General features: G+C 45.3%; 1 pseudogene; it reads right to left on the minus strand.

Annotated features, from left to right (window-relative positions):
• Positions 1–16,828, minus strand: part of LOC119299990 — a 101,897-nt pseudogene that overhangs the window by 61,187 nt on the left and 23,882 nt on the right.

The following is a 16,828-nucleotide window of genomic DNA, read 5'->3' on the forward strand; positions in this document are numbered from 1 at the left end:
TGTAGAAATCTTACCATCTTTCCTAAATATATGCGACCGTAGTTCAGTATGAACACTATTGGTCGCAAGTTTTGAGTACTAACATTTCTAAGTGCAGGAAAGAAATTTGTCTTGACAACATCAAGATCCTGAAGCCATGAAACATAATGACTTTATTTGCAAAATCTCTCTAAAATTTGTAAAAATGGGCATAACTTTTGCATACTAACTCGGATGAAAAAGTTTTTTATATGAAAAATCATCTACTCGAAAAGTTACATCCGAATTTATATGAAAAAGTTTTTGAGCTGTTGGTGAGGGAGTGCATTTGTAGAAATCTTACCATCTTTCCTAAATATATGCGACCGTAGTTCAGTATGAACACTATTAGTCGCAAGTTTTGAGTACTAACATTTCTAAGTGCAGGAAAGAAATTTGTCTTGACAACATCAAGATCCTGAAGCCATGAAACATAATGACTTTATTTGCAAAATCTCTCTAAAATTTGTAAAAATGGGCATAACTTTTGCATACTAACTCGGATGAAAAAGTTTTTTATATGAAAAATCATCTACTCGAAAAGTTACATCCGAATTTAACAGGGGGAACCCCGTTAAACATTTTCAAAATCCTCAAAAACCTAATAGAAAAAAGTTACGGGGCTTTTAAGATCTAGAGTGAAAAAAATCGAAAAAATTCAAACTGTGGTCAAACAATGGTCAAACTAATTATTCAAGAAATATTAGTGTTACTAAATAATTATTGTTTTTTAAAACAATAGTTTCAAAATAAAACTATGAAATGTGTCACTTCATGCTCAAGCAAAATTCCTGAAGGTTAATAGGATTGACATCTTAGTATTGTCAGGAAAACAATAAGTGCATACTTGGAGCGAGGGAGAATAGAACCCGGAAGTTAAGCGTGCTCAGGCTGGGGGAGTGAGAGGATGGGTGACCGTTCGGGAAGTTAGATGATTTGGAATGGTGAGGGGTGATTAGACGATAAATTGAGAAGTGATGAGGGGTGGTGATTACAGACTAGAGGTTAAAATAATTCAGAAATTTGAAAATAAAAAAAAATTCAAAAAAAAATTTAAAAAAAATCATACCGGGACTAAAGTTGGAGCTCCACGTGGCTGCGCCCTTTAGTCCCGGTTCTGGATTGAACCGGGACTAAAGGGAGAGGCATTAGTACCGACCCTTTAGTCCCAGTTCCAGAACCGGGACTAAGGGCCCTTATGAACCGGGACTGAAGGCCCTTTTTCTGCATATCCGTATCGCCAAGCTTGCCTTCCACGCCAAGGAAAGTCCCTCCCGAACACGGGACGAAGTCTTCAATCTTGTATCTTTATAGTCCAGGAGTCCGGCTGAAGGTATAGTCCGGCCATCCGGACACCCCCTAATCCAGGACTCCCTCAGTAGCCCCTGAACCAGGCTTCAATGACGACGAGTCCGGCGCGCAGATTGTCTTCGGCATTGCAAGGCGGGTTCCTCCTCCAAGTACTTCATAGAAGATTTTGAACACAAAGATAGTGTCCGGCTCTGTAAAATAAGTTTCCACATATTGCCGTAGAGAGAATAATATTTACACAAATCTAATCTGCTGACGTATTCCGTAATGTGACACACCACGGCCAAGCCTTTATCTGAGTCGTTTCATTATCCCACCTCAGCACGTCCTGCGAGGCGGTTTCCTTGGCACGTCTTGTTAAAGCAGAGATCGTGTCCGCTTATTCTGGGATTCTCATCAATACGGGCGTGGGTAACCCAACCGCGCCATTAATTACGGCGCTTGGAGATAAGCGAGTTTTACCAGGCTGGTGGGGACATGTAGTTGCGTCCACCCATATAAGGGGATAGGGATCCACCTTTTCACCTACGCCTTCTTCCTCCCGCGCCCTCGAGCACTCACGCACTCGAGCTCCAGCGCCCAAGTCTGCACTCCCCACCTCAACCTTCTCCCGCCATGTCCGGAGCGGGAGGCAAGTGGATGGTCTCCTCCGTCACGGAGGGACACATCAAAAAGCTGAGGAAGGCCGAATACCTGTCTAACGACATCGCGTACCGGCTTCCCTAAAAGGGGCAGCTCATCCTCACCCCTAGGCCCCATGAGAGGGTGGTGTTCCTCCCCCATTTCCTTCGCGGACTGGGCTTCCCTCTTCACCCATTTGTCCGGGGGCTCATGTTCTACTACGGCCTAGATTTCCACGATCTAGCCCCGAACTTTGTCCTCAACATCTCGGCGTTTATCATCGTGTGCGAGGCTTTCCTCCGCATCCGCCCCATTTCGGCCTATGGCTCAAGACTTTCAATGTCAAGCCGAAGGTGGTGCGCGGCAACCAGGCGGAGTGCGGAGGCGCCATGGTGGGCAAGATGGCCAACGTCCTATGGCTCGAGGGCTCCTTTGTGGAGACCCTGAAGGGGTGGCAATCAGGGTTGTTTTACATCACCGAGCCGCGCGATGCCGAATGGGTCGCACCCCCCGTGTTTCGATCCGGACCCACTATGCGGCTCACCTCCTGGAAGGAGACGAGCCTGCCCGGACTCCAAACATGCATCCAAACCCTGGTGTGGACAAGAAGCTCAAACTTGTCAACGTAGTCCAGGTTATGCTCATCCGCCTAATCCTCCCGTGTCAACAAAGGGCTTTCATCCTGTGGGAGTTCGACCCGGCGCGGCACCAAACTCTGAGCAGGCTCTTCGACACGACGCACGAAGATGCCTGGAAGGTGCTTTTCAAGGGCGCCGAGGCCCCCGCATCCGCTACCGAGGATCGCAGATTCAATACGCAGCGTCACGCTCATGCGGTAAGATGTTTTTTCCTTTTACAGGGTATCAGTTTTTCATAGTTTGACTCCATGCGGGATCTAAGCTCCCTTACCTTTGACAGGATTGGCAGTGACGTCCGGACAGATCAACTGTCCGGCTCCTTTGCCCGAAGGCCCAGCGGACGCTCGCTTGGCGAAGCTGCTGGTTCTGGCACCCTATGTGGTGTCGGAGAAGAAGGCCGTGAAAAAGGCCACGGGGACTCGAAAGAGTGCCCGACGCCAGGAGGTGTCGGATCCATCATCCGACGGTTCCGAGGCGCATTCCTCCCGTGAAGACGAGGAGGAAGAAGAAGAGACCTCTCCCGCTCCAGCGGAAGGAGAGAAGAAAAGGAAGGCCGCCCTCTCTTGGGAGGCCGGAGGGTCCAAGAAGGGAAAAACCCTTCCTCCGGACTACTCCACCGACGCCGACATCGGCAGAGAGGAGTGGCTGCCCAGGGCCAAGCCCCTGGCAAAATCGTAAGTATCCAGATACCAGAGTAATTCATAGTATTCGTTTATTGCACAACTTTCCCTTACGTCAAATATGTTTATGCAGCCCACCCAAAGACCGGCTCGACGCGTCGTCGAGCGGCTCACTGGACTCGTCGGATGTGAACTTGCTTCCGACGGCTTCCCCCCCCCGCCCTACGGACGACACCGAAGTGTTGTCCCAACAGGTTCCAAGCCGGGAGGAGGTGGTCCTGGAGGCGCCGCAAGGGGAGCTCCCGGCCTCCAGTAGTAAAGGGGGTGAAACCCCCCCAGGGCTCCAAGTCTGGCTCTAGACCGGACACCGCTCCGGAACCTTCAAAGGTTCTAGAGTCCGGCGGGGGATCTCCTTCCAAGAGGAGCAAGCCCACCGTGCCGGTGACCCCCGTCCAACCGGAGGCGCCGGACAATCTGTTGGAGGCGCTTCAAGGCGCCTCCATCGATGAGGAGCACCGCACCATTATGAGTGTGGTGGTCCAGAGGGTTCAGTCCGCCAAGAGCAGACTGACTGAAGCTTGTACTAGCCTTTTAACAGGCTTTGAGGTAAGTAAAGAATGTGTAAATAATATTACCACATAGATAGTAGCCCCTGATGCTCTGTTTGGCGTTCGAGAAGAAAAGCCGAATAGAGGATTAAATAAAATTCGCAGGAGTCTAACAAAAATGAGTCAATATGCGTATGCAGGCTTCTCTGCTTGCGTCCGCCGCACTGACTGCGGAAGTGGACACGCTAAAGCAGAACCTCGAGCAGTCCGAGCAAGAGCTCGGGCGTGCCAAGAAGCAACTCGGGGACAATGAAGGTAAGAAATACCTTGTTTTTAAATATATATAAAAATGTGCAATTGCAAAAAATAACAGGATTACCGTGGCTATTGTAGGGGCCACGTCTGAGGTGGCGACCCTTAAGCAAGCGCTGGTCGAGGCCGAGAAGAGGGCGGCCACGGAGCGCACCGAGCGGGAGAAGTATGAGGCCGAGGTTGGCAAGGTACGGCAAGAGCTCCAGGCTCTCATGGAAAAACATGAGAGTTTGGAGGTTGATTCAAAGACGCGAGCGTCCGAGCTCGCGGTGGCTATTGAAAATGCCAAGTCTGCCAAGGCCGAATCCCAGAAGACCCTCCAGGAGTTGCATGAGGTGAAGAAGATAGCGGCGGGTAAGTCATTCTTTATGCAAAGCAAACACATAAATGTGAGTTACTTATTACTTACCCGAATCCGGAGCTCTCCAGGAGTGTTCGCAGATCTTCCTCGGAGTGTGTCCGATGCCGCCGCATTCTATCGAGCCGAGGAGGGCAGCTCGACAGAGAAGGTGTTCTGGTTTCAGTATGCTGAGGCCAGACACCCGGTGCCCCTGAGCGACCAGCAGAAGCAACTGGTCGAGCTCCACAAGGCGGTCGAACAGACCATGAAGGGCCTCACGGCGGATGTCACAAGTAGAGTGGTAGGAGTTGAGCAGTCTCGCCTGCTCTGCCACGTGCGCGTCCGGCGCAATGGTCATGCCAGCGGCGAGTTGCTCCTCCGCCTGCCGGTGCTCGTCGAGGAGCTGGAGGAAGTAGGTTTGGTCGGCCTGCGCATCGTGGAACTTGGCCTCTCGCAGCATGTTCATATAGTGGGCACAGGCCTCGCCGATGATGGTGCTGCCGGCATGCACTAGCGTGGAGGGTGGCATCGGCTCATCTTCAGCATCGTCCTCCGTTGGGACTTCATCGACTCTGTCTGTCTGCCGTCCTGGCAGTCGGCAGCAATTGCAGCCATCTTCTTCTCGTCAGACAAGAGGCTGTCCCAAAGGGCTTTGGAGCACGAGGAGGCTGTAGTGGGCATTGTGCAGAGAGGAGAAAGAGACCGGAGGAGAACGACTGCGACTATGGCTAGGGAAGAAGTTTATATAGCGGCCGGATGGCAATGGTGGGCGGCAGACAGATGGACGGGTGGCGTCAGAGTAGGTTCCTCGGCAACCGAGTATCATAAATGTAGGGCGACGGACCGCTGTGGTGTCGAGCAGTCGCGTGCACTAGGAAGCGGCAGAGGCAGCGATTTCTCGGCATGGCGCACCACCTTACTGTCAGCAACAACAGTGAGAGGTCGCATCCGCTCTGGCCGGGTATGAATTCGGCACTGATGGTCTGGAGCGGCGATGACTATTTCGCACGGGCGAGAAAGGGGGTAGGAGGGTTATTTGGTGGGCTAGGGCAGTCAGAAGCGGACGTGGCAGCGGTCCGAACGCCCGCAAACCCTCCTTGTTTATCTATTGTTTACGAGAAAAATGCGTCCGGACCGCCGAGCGGACCGATATAGGCCGCGTGGTCCGAATCGTGTGCGGACGGTTTGAGAGTTCATAATGAAGATGCCCTAAGAGTGAAAAAAAGATAGCTCAGCGATGCACAATTAGGTGCTAAAAGAGTGGCAGTTCCCAACAGAATCAATTCTGTATCCCTAGAAATTTAGGTAATTTTATCATTGCGAATGCGATAGAATTGCAGTATATCTGCAAATCTTGGGGAAGAACGGAACTCAGACATCCCAGTTTCTTTGGATCGAGTTGCAGCTGTGCCGCGTGATGTCTTGTTTCCACCACGCCACACGAGGGGGCACCAGAGGACTGTTCCCGCCACCGTTCACCATGCTCTAGTAGTTGGCGAGATGGATGTCGAGGCCGAGCTGGGCGGGGACGACGGGGTCTTGCTAGGAGAGCTCGCTCTACACACAGGCGCGCGGTGAGGGAGCAGTTCCTCGGTCTTCTCTTCGTTCCACATATTCCATGACTAAAACAAGAAAGAACACCATATCATTACTAATTTTATCTCTCAAACAAAAAATTACTTCAAACTTTGATCTTTTTTTAGAAATGAAACTTGATAGAAATCTTGTGCGTACTCACATATACAGTGAGGCTAGGGAATCCCATGGTTTGACTATTGCAGTTTCTCCTTATACCAGTTACAACCTCTAGTAGTAACACGCCAAAGCTATAGACATCGGACTTGGTAGAGAAGAAACCTTCCATTGCATACTCAGGAGCCATGTAGCCACTGCATGATCACACTAAAATTGTTTCAATTTATCTAACAAGAATTGAACTTACTAATATGAGTTTTCGCAATTAATACTTACTATGTTCCAACTACGCGTTGGGTGTTTGCATCTTGCTGGTTATCACTAATGATCCTCGCCATACCAAAATCTGCTATCTTGGGTTTCATATATGCATCTAGCAAAATATTTTCAGCTTTTAGATCCCTATGAATTATGGTGAACCTTGAGTCTTCATGAAGATATAGAAGCCCCCTTGCAACCCCTTTGATTATATTGAACCATGTTGCCCAATCCAACAACAATTTTCTTGAGTCATCTACAAAGAAACAAATATAAGAAAATTGTAACTTTTGGGTTATCTTAGGAAATTATGGCTTGTTATTAGAATATGTACCAAAAAGGGTATCATCTAAGCTCTTGTTAGGAAGATACTCGTATATCAAGAGCTTTTCATCTCCTTCAACACAACACCCAAGAAGTCGAACCAAGTTTCTATGTTGCAATTTTGCAATTAGAACTACTTCGTTCCTGAATTCTGTTGTTCCTTGTTGAGAATCTCTACTTAGCCTTTTGATTGCGACTTCTTGAGCACCTAATAGTCCCTAGGTGAACATAGAGTAGAGTTTTACATGTGAATAAGCCAGTCTCCCAATTTAGAAAGAAGAACACGCACTACATATTGAACAAGCTACCTTGTAAACTTTGCCAAATCCTCCATGTCCAATCTTACATGCTTCAGAGAAACTGTGGGTCGCAAGAACAATTTCTTCTAATCTTACGAATCGAAAATGTTGATCATGAGGAGGGCCTTCTCCGCCATGTTCTTTGGAGGTACTTAGACCATCCAATCTTACTCCCTCCGTCCGGAAATACTTGTCGGAGAAATGGATGTATCTAGACACATTTTAGTTCTAGATACATTCATTTTTACACATTTCTTCGACAAGTATTTCCGGACGGAGGGAGTATATTCTTGTGCTTTATCCAATTTTTGTTCTTGCCTGCTCCCACAATGTAGTAGTCATTTCCCTTCCAATAAGCATACACTACAAGAAATATGTCAACTTGCGACCATCACTATTGGTCACTGAAAGGTCATTGTTTTTTATTTGCGATCTTTTTTTGACCAAAAACAGATAGTCAAAAGTTGGCGGTCGTAAACTGAAATTAACGACCTTCTTCGGGATAAGGTCGTAAACGTTTACGACCAAAACAAAAGGTCGTTGAACCAATGACCTTATGTTTTGTCACTCGCTGTCTGCCCAGGCCACGTCGGATCCGATGTGGCAAGCTGACATGGCAAAATTGCGACCAAATGAAAAGGTCATTCATAAGAATCAGCCCGGTCCAATTGGAGGTTTTACATGGGCCGAGCCCACTAATTCAACAAATTTATGTCTTTTTCATGGTCAACTAAATGGGCCAAGACCAATTTTACAACCATTTTCTTTTTTGGGCCCTTTACTTTTTCTTGTAAATTTCTTTCTTGTTTGCCTTTTCATTTTGTTTTTTATAACTTATGCAGAATTATTATTATTTTCTTTATTTAAAATAAAATAAACAATTCCACAACAACATCTTCAGTTAGGATGTAGCCTTTAATGTGCAGTACAACTTTAAGCATAGAAAATTGGAAAACACATATTTAACCCATATATATTGTTGAGAAATTTTTATAATTTTGCTGTCAAAGCAGGATGTACACATGAATACAATTTTGCTGTCAAAGCAGCATTCCAAACGTACATCTTCATGACATCATACATAAAAACAGCAATAAAATGTTTACAATATGCCATATGGCTCAGATCACACTACACATGACATCCAGGTTCAAATGATCCCAGCAACGAAAAAACATCACCAGCACAGCATACTATCTGCACATTCAAAGAGAACAAACTATATGTCAAAAGAGAAATAAGCAGAAAATAGCCACTAAAAGAAAGCAAATAGTGTACTCCGTAATTACTACAGATTTGCTCACTAGACACACACACACACACACACACACTTTGGCTTATACTTTTGAAAAGAAGTGCAGATTCAAGTAAACTGTAGAGTTATATCAAGACTAAGATACCTGACGGTAAACAACAACAGGTAAACCTAGATAGAAACTAATAAACCTAGATAGAAATTAACAAACTTGTACCCCTGATTCAAACCAGTAATCAACCCAAATTATCAGTACATTCTAAAATGTTAAGTGGCTACCATTCCAATCAAAATTGTACCATGCCATAGGAAAAAAATGTGTGACATGACTGCTACAAATTAAATTGATGCTCTTCTACTACTAGACCATTCAAGCTCATGGTCAGGATCAACAATACAAATAACCTGTAGGTACAATGGCACAACAACAAGCAAATAGTGCAATAATCCCACCACAGCACATGAAGAAAAACACTGTCCTACTGCCACTCTCATCCCTTCAGCTGACAACATCTATTTCATGGAGGGAGGGAAGGGAATAGATAGGCTAGTACTAGTTAATGATGGCGTCGATGATGATATGGATGAGGTTGGCGTCGGTGAGCAGGGATCCACCTCCCGTCAATTCCATCGACATTCCGGTGAGGCATTTTCCTCATAACCAGGTTATATCACCACGAAAACAGAACAGAGTCAGCGAACAGTAAGAACCTCCTCACGATCGACCAGAACAAGAACAAGATAAATCTGGTCAAATGCATGACTTCTGACTTTTGTTCACCTCACATACCAGAACAAGAACAGTAAGAACCAGAACCTAATTGTATAAACACACACAAAATAAACCTTTACCTCTTGACTCTAGAGATTATCGAACTTCTACTTTGAAGTTGTCGTTCTATCCACCTCTGCATGCATCCACTCCTCCAGCTCTAAGCAACTTCTGAGACACAGTAGCCGCTCGAACATGCACACAAACAAACACAACAAACAAATTAATTGAGATCTTGAGATTTTGCATAAGCCAGAGTCAAGCACGAGTTATTCAAGGGCAAACGGTGTGAAGAGCTTGATGATTATATTTGACATAGGCAGTTACACGGGAGAGTTAGTCACATGTACAAATTTTGGCTTTTTCTACCTAAGTACAAATAGCAAAATGGAACATAGGCAGGTTGATTATATTTGACAGAGCTAACTGAACAAAAAAGAGAACATAGCGCCGCGACTTGTTGAGGACAGAAATAATAATGTTTGATACATAAATTAGTAATGTGAGGCTCAGTAAGGTCCTATCTTAGTGCTATGGGGATTAAGAGCATGCACACAGAAAGCTAATTGGCAAACAAAACTTACTGGTCATAGTTCCCAACACAGATCAAACTGGCAAATGATAATGTTTGTTAAAGCAATTAACAGGGCAGTAGCTCAACCTAAAGAAAGGCAACAGAACATATATGAAAGAAACTGAGTTCCAAGTGTCTAAAGAGTGATTGATGATCCACTCCAGAGACATGGTAGTTTCTTCTAACATATTGTATTATCAAGTAAACTCTTACAAGAAAGATGCCCCAGTAAGTAAGCTGAATGGGTGACAAACTGAATAGTGAAACAAGTTGATAGTTTTACACTATAGTGTTTACGCACAGTGGAACTGAAAGAATTTCAGATTATGTTGCATGCAAGAAGAGGAGCGACAGTGCTCTCTAGCTAGTAGTACGCGAGGATAAGAGCGCGTGGTGTGACAACAAGAGCAGCAGGGTGGACTGTACTGGAATCTAGATCTGTCCGAGTAAAATAATGGCAGACCATAGAGAGCGTCGGTTTAGGCGGTTGCAGACTTGGAGTGCGCTGAGTTTCACTATTCGGTTGTGACAGTTTTACACTTTCAGTCAACACTGTAGAGAAAATACAGTTCGGCATGTTCTGAATATCTTCACCAAGCTCCGTTTTCGATAGTACTTACAGAGTTTACTGGTTGCAGAGTCATCTGTGCGTAGACCTCGTCACTGTCCTTGTTAGCCTGTGCAAAACAAGCAGCATTCATCAGGATTAATTCATGGAGTAAGAAGAAATACAGAGACAGCATCATCATCTGATGATGCGCTAACCAATCAACGGCTTCGTTCATCCAGATCACAGGCGGCGTGACAGAAGAAGAGACTACATGGACATCCTCGACGGTGGCACGGAGGTCGGGCGAGTCCTTGACGGCCTTGATGTGGTCAATGACGTTCATCCTGTGGACGATGCGCTCGAGCAGGTGGACCAAGCGCTCCCACGCAGGCTCCACGCCCTTCTCAAGCTCCTCCAGCTTGCCCTCCTGCATACAGAGAAACTTCAGATGAGCTAGACTGAAACTCAACTTGTCAGTTGCCACCTACATAAAATAGTCAAGACTAGAGTCTAACTCAAATCAGGTATGCATTCTTTGGACGTTAAATGGAAGCTTTATATATATATGGCTATAAGGTATGATGCGAACCAACCAAAGTTATTATCTCCATTCTGAACAAATTACACTGCAATGGAGTTGCTTAATACTTATAGCATGATTGGTTTTCCGTTCTGAAACTGTAGACATGTTGTGCTTGGCTCATGCTTCAGATATGATCGGTCTATAGAGATTCAGACTGCGCCACAAAGGCACAGTAACAGCTGATGGATATACAAGTACAAAGACAATACTCCCTCAGTGTCAAAGAAACCCGTCTTACACTATTAAGTTACAGAGATAGTATGAGATCAGTCATCTCCAACACTTTCCAGGAACGCCTAGCGCATCGGATCAGATCAAGAACACTGAAAATATAAACAACGACAGTACGTCCAGCTCAGCCATCTCCTGGCCGAACTATGCTCAATCATGAATTAGCGGCCGAGTGTTTGATTAGCGATACAGGAAATGCACGTGGCCAATGGGCGTAAGTTTTGGCTGAGAATGATCATCTACTAAGAAGACTGTCTTCAAAAAAATTTAGCTCAAAAGGAGGATCCTAGGTGGTACTTGCTTTGCAAAGTACCGCACTGGATAGAAATATGAATATTGAAGCTGGGCTCAAAATAATGAATGGATTGAGCTGAAATTTGGTGGGGGTGGTTATTTGGGCATAGGAAAGCACTGTAGAAAATTGATACCATTTGGACATGCTAAAGTGGTACTTCCTTCACAATGCTATTCCCTGGACAGAAACTTGGGAAAATTAGCGAGAGAAATTGGTTAAATCAAATGAGCTCAAATTTCGTGTAGGTAAGTAACACAGGTATGGTCATGCCCTGGTAAATTTTCAGATCATTTGGGGAAGCCTAGCTAGTACTTACTTCACAAAGCTTCTCTCAAGATACAAACTTTGGAAATTTCCTGAGAAAAATTTACCAGGAAAATGGAGCTGAATATTTTCATGTGGTAATGATTTGGGTATGGAAGAGTGCCCAAAAAGTTTGAGGGTAATAGGAGGGATCTGGATAACAGTTGCTTTGCAATGTGCCAATCTGACAATAAAATATAAATTGAACCTGGGCTCACATAGATCATTTGATTGAGCTGCAATTTGGAGGAGCACTAGTAGAAAACAGGGCTTTGGTCTAGGCCGGGTCAGCCCATTAGTCCCGGTTCATTCTAGAACCGGGACCAATGTGGGCATTGGTCCCGGTTCGTGAGCCCAGGGGGCCGGCCGGGCCATGTGGGCCATTGGTCCCGGTTCATCTGGACCTTTTTGTCCTGGTTGGTGGGATGAACCGGGACCAATGGGCCTCGCTCCTAGCCCACCACCATTGGTCCCAGTTGGTGGCTTGAACCGGGACCAAAGGCTCCCCTTTAGTCCTGGCTCATGTCACCAACCGGGACCAATGAGGTGCCTATATATACCCCCTCGCGCAAGAGCAGAGCACAGTGCTCTGTTTTTTCTGGCCGAGGGGGAGAGGGCTTTGTGGTGCTCTAGCTCACCTCCTATGCACATGAGGTGTTCGATGGAATGCCCGAACCACACTACTTAAGCTTTCTCCTCTCGAAGCTCGACCTCCAACCTCCATTTTCCTCGAGATTTGTCTAGATTTAGCGGCCTGTCACGCCCCGTCCCTGTCTTCACCGCCGTCGATCACCCGCGCCGATCTCATCACCGACACCACCGTGGTGAGCCTCTTGTTCTTATCTTCTTTCTGAAAGGAAAAATATTCTTACTTGTATGTTTAGATAGATACTTATATCATTTTCTTACATTTATTATTGCATCTTATATAGTGCGATGGTTTTGGTATCCGCCCCCGTCGGCCCTCGTCCTGTCTATGATTCGGATGTGGTATGCATATTATCTTTATAACTATTGGTTCATTTATTGTTTATGAAAATTATCCCGACCAACGTGACATAGATTTTATTTATCTAGGATGTATGTGAATCGGAAATGCCAACCGACCCTATTGTCGAGAGGTTAAATTTAGTTGAAGAAGAAAACAATTTATTGAAGGAAAAAATAAAAAAAATTGAGGAGGAGAAGATGATATTGGAGTTGCATGTTGCGGATGTCGTCGATGATCACAAGATCAAGATGGATGCAATGCGCTTGAAGATTGGAAAGATTAGAAAATATGCCATTCATACCGAGGCTTGGTATCATTATGCCGTTGGATCAATTGTTACCTTGGTTGCGATTATGATCGCATTTGTTTTCGCATTGAAATGTTTTACATAGTTTCAATGTATGGTTTAATTAATTAGATGCTCTGGAGAGCTATATGTTGTTAGATGAGAACTATGTATGCACTTTGGTTTTAATGTGATGATGAACTTCTATTAATTTGGACACTTAATTATATATAATGCACGCAGCTGAACCGGCAATGGATGTACGGTGACAGACACACCCGCGAGTACATTAAGGGCGTGCATGAGTTTCTCGATGCGGCTGAGGCAAACAAGCAGAATGGTTTTATGTGTTGTCCATGCACCAAATGTGGGAATACGAGGTCTTACGCTAACCGGAAAATCCTTCACTCCCACCTGCTTTACAAGGGTTTCATGCCACACTATAATGTTTGGACGAGACACGGAGAAATAGGGGTTATGATGGAACACGACGAAGAAGAAGACTACGATGACAACTATGTGCCCCCTGAATACGGTGATGCTGCAATGGGGGGAGCTGATGAAGATCAAGAGGAATAAGACGATGTGCCCAATGATGCTGCAACGGGTGAAGCTGCTGAAGATCAAGAGGAACCAGACGATGTGCCCGATGATGATGATCTCCGCCGGGTCATTGTCGATGCAAGGATGCAGTGCATTAGTCAAAAGGAGAAGCTGAAGTTCGATCGCATGTTAGAGGATCACAAAAAAGGGTTATACCCCAATTGCGAAGATGGCAACACAAAGCTCGGTACCATACTGGAATTGCTGCAGTGGAAGGCAGAGAATGCTGTGGCTGACAAAGGATTTGAGAAGCTACTAAAAATATTGAAGAAGAAGCTTCCAAAGGATAAAGAATTGCCCGACAGTACATACGCAGCAAAGAAGGTCGTATTCCCTCTAGGATTGGAGGTGGAGAAGATACATGCATGCCCTAATGACCGCATCCTCTACCGTGGTGCATACAAGGATCTGAACGCATGCCCGGTATGCGGTGCATTGCGGTATAAGATCAGACGAGATGACCCTGGTGATGTTGACGTCGAGCCCCACAGGAAGAGGGTTCCTGCGAAGGTGATGTGGTATGCTCCTATAATACCACGGTTGAAACGTCTGTTCAGAAACGAAGAGCATGCCAAGTTGATGCGATGGCACAGTGAGTACCGAAAGAAAGATGGGAAGTTGAGAGCACCCGCCGACGGGTCGCAGTGGAGAAAAATTGAGAGAAAGTACTGGGATGAGTTTGCAAAGGACCCAAGGAATGTATGGTTTGCTTTAAGCGCGGATGGCATTAATCCTTTCGGGGAGCAGAGCAGCAATCACAGCACCTGGCCCATGACTCTATGTATGTATAACCTTCCTCCTTGGATGTGCATGAAGCGGAAGTTCATTATGATGCCAGTTCTCATCCAAGGCCCTAAGCAACCCGGCAACGAAATTGATGTGTATCTAAGGCCATTAGTTGAAGAACTTTTACAGCTGTGGAATGAAAATGGTGCACGTACGTGGGATGAGCACAGACAGGAGGAATTTAACCTTAAGGCGTTGCTGTTCGTGACCATCAACGATTGGCCCGCTCTCAGTAACCTTTCAGGACAGACAAACAAAGGATACCACGCATGCACGCACTATTTAGATGACACCAAAAGTATATACCTGGACAAATGCAGGAAGAATGTGTACCTGGGCCATCATCGATTTCTTCCGACCAACCATCAATGTCGAAAGAAAGGCAAGCATTTCAAAGGCGAGGCAGATCACCGAAAGAAGCCCGCCATGCGCACCGGTGATCACGTGCTTGCTATGGTCAATGATTTACACTACGTAATCTTTGGAAAGGGTCCCGGTGGACTAGCTGTTCCGAATGACGCTGAGGGACACGCACCCATGTGGAAGAAGAAATCTATATTTTGGGACCTACCCTACTGGAAAGACCTAGAGGTCCGCTCCTCAATCGACATGATGCACGTGACGAAGAACCTTTGCGTGAACCTGCTAGGCTTCTTGGGCGTGTATGGGAAGACAAAAGATACACCTGAGGCACGGGAGGACCTGCAACGTTTGCACGAAAAAGACGGCATGCCTCCGAAGCAGTATAAAGGTCCTGCCAGCTACGCTCTTACGAAAAAAGAGAAAGAAATCTTCTTTGAATGCCTGCTCAGTATGAAGGTCACGACTGGCTTCTCGTCGAATATAAAGGGAATAATAAATATGCCAAAGAAAAAGTTTCAGAACCTAAAGTCTCATGACTGCCACGTGATTATGACGCAACTGCTTCCGGTTGCATTGAGGGGGCTTCTACCGGAAAACGTCCGATTAGCCATTGTGAAGCTATGTGCATTCCTCAATGCAATCTCTCAGAAGGTGATTGATCCAGAAATCGTACCAAGGCTAAGGAGTGATGTGGCGCAATGTCTTGTCAGTTTCGAGCTGGTGTTCCCACCATCCTTCTTCAATATCATGACGCACGTCCTAGTTCATCTAGTCGACGAGATTGTCATCCTGGGGCCCATATTTCTACACAATATGTTCCCCTTTGAGAGGTTCATGGGAGTCCTAAAGAAATATGTCCGTAATTGCGCTAGGCCAGAAGGAAGCATCTCCATGGGCCATCAAACAGAGGATGTTATCGGGTTTTGTATTGACTTCATTCCTGGCCTTAACAAGATAGGTCTCCCTAAATCGCGGTATGAGGGGAGACTGACTGGAAAAGGCACTCTTGGAAGAGACTCAATAATATGCAGGGACGGATATTCTTGGTCTCAAGCACACTACACAGTTCTATAGAACTCTACCTTGGTGACCCCGTATGTCGATGAACGCAAGAACAGTCTGCGCTCCAAACACCCGGAGCAGTGCGACGACTGGATTACATGTGAACACATCAGGACTTTCAGCAGTTGGTTGGAAACACGTCTCAGAGATGACAACACTGTTTGTAATGAGTTGTACTTGTTGTCCAGGGGACCATCTTTGACTGTATTGACTTACAAAGGATACGAGATAAATGGGAATACATTTTACACGATCGCCCAAGATCAAAAGAGCACCAACCAAAATAGCGGTGTCCGCTTTGATGCAGCAACCGAGAGCGGAAAGGATACATATTATGGTTACATAGTGGACATATGGGAACTTGACTACGGACCTGATTTTAAGGTCCCTTTGTTTAAGTGCAAATAGGTCAATCTGTTAGGCGGCGGGGTACAGGTAGACCCACAATACGGAATGACAACAGTGTATCTAAAAAATCTTGGGTACACTGATGAACCATTCGTCCTAGTCAATGATGTGGCACAGGTTATCTATGTGAAGGACATGTCTACCAAACCGAGAAAAAGAAAAGATAAGGAAGCGAATACATCATACGATGAGCCAAAGCGCCACATAGTTCTTTCAGGAAAAAGGGACATCCTGGGAGTGGACGGCAAGACAGACATGTCTGAAGATTATGAAAAGTTTCATGAAATTCCTCCCTTCAATATCAAGGCTGACCCAAGCATCCTGATAAACAATGAAGATTATCCATGGTTACGACGCAATACGCAAATGACACAAGCGAAGAAAAAGTGAAGACTTTCTCCCGCAACTATTATGATGATACCATGCCAAATTTGTAACAGACGAGTATGCTATGCCAACTTTTTTTAGAGTTTATTTGAAAACTATGAATTTAGGTTGAATTTTCTCTATAGGTGCATCTATGTTCAAATTTTAACTATTCAAATTTGAAAACTAATGGCACTAACAGAAAGTTTATATTTTTTCTAAAACTAATGGCACTAACAGAAAGTTTATAATTTTGCTGACCTAAAAGCAAAAAGAATTAAAAAATAAAGCAAAAAACAAAAGAAAATAAATAATACAGAAAACAAAACAAAAAAACTGGAACAAAAATAAAAATAGCAAAAATAAGTATTTTGTTGTAAGTAGAAATAAAATAAAATAAATAAAGCAACAAAGAA

This window comes from Triticum dicoccoides, chromosome 5A (genome assembly GCF_002162155.2).
Source record: "Triticum dicoccoides isolate Atlit2015 ecotype Zavitan chromosome 5A, WEW_v2.0, whole genome shotgun sequence".
NCBI classification, from domain to species: Eukaryota; Viridiplantae; Streptophyta; class Magnoliopsida; order Poales; family Poaceae; genus Triticum; species Triticum dicoccoides.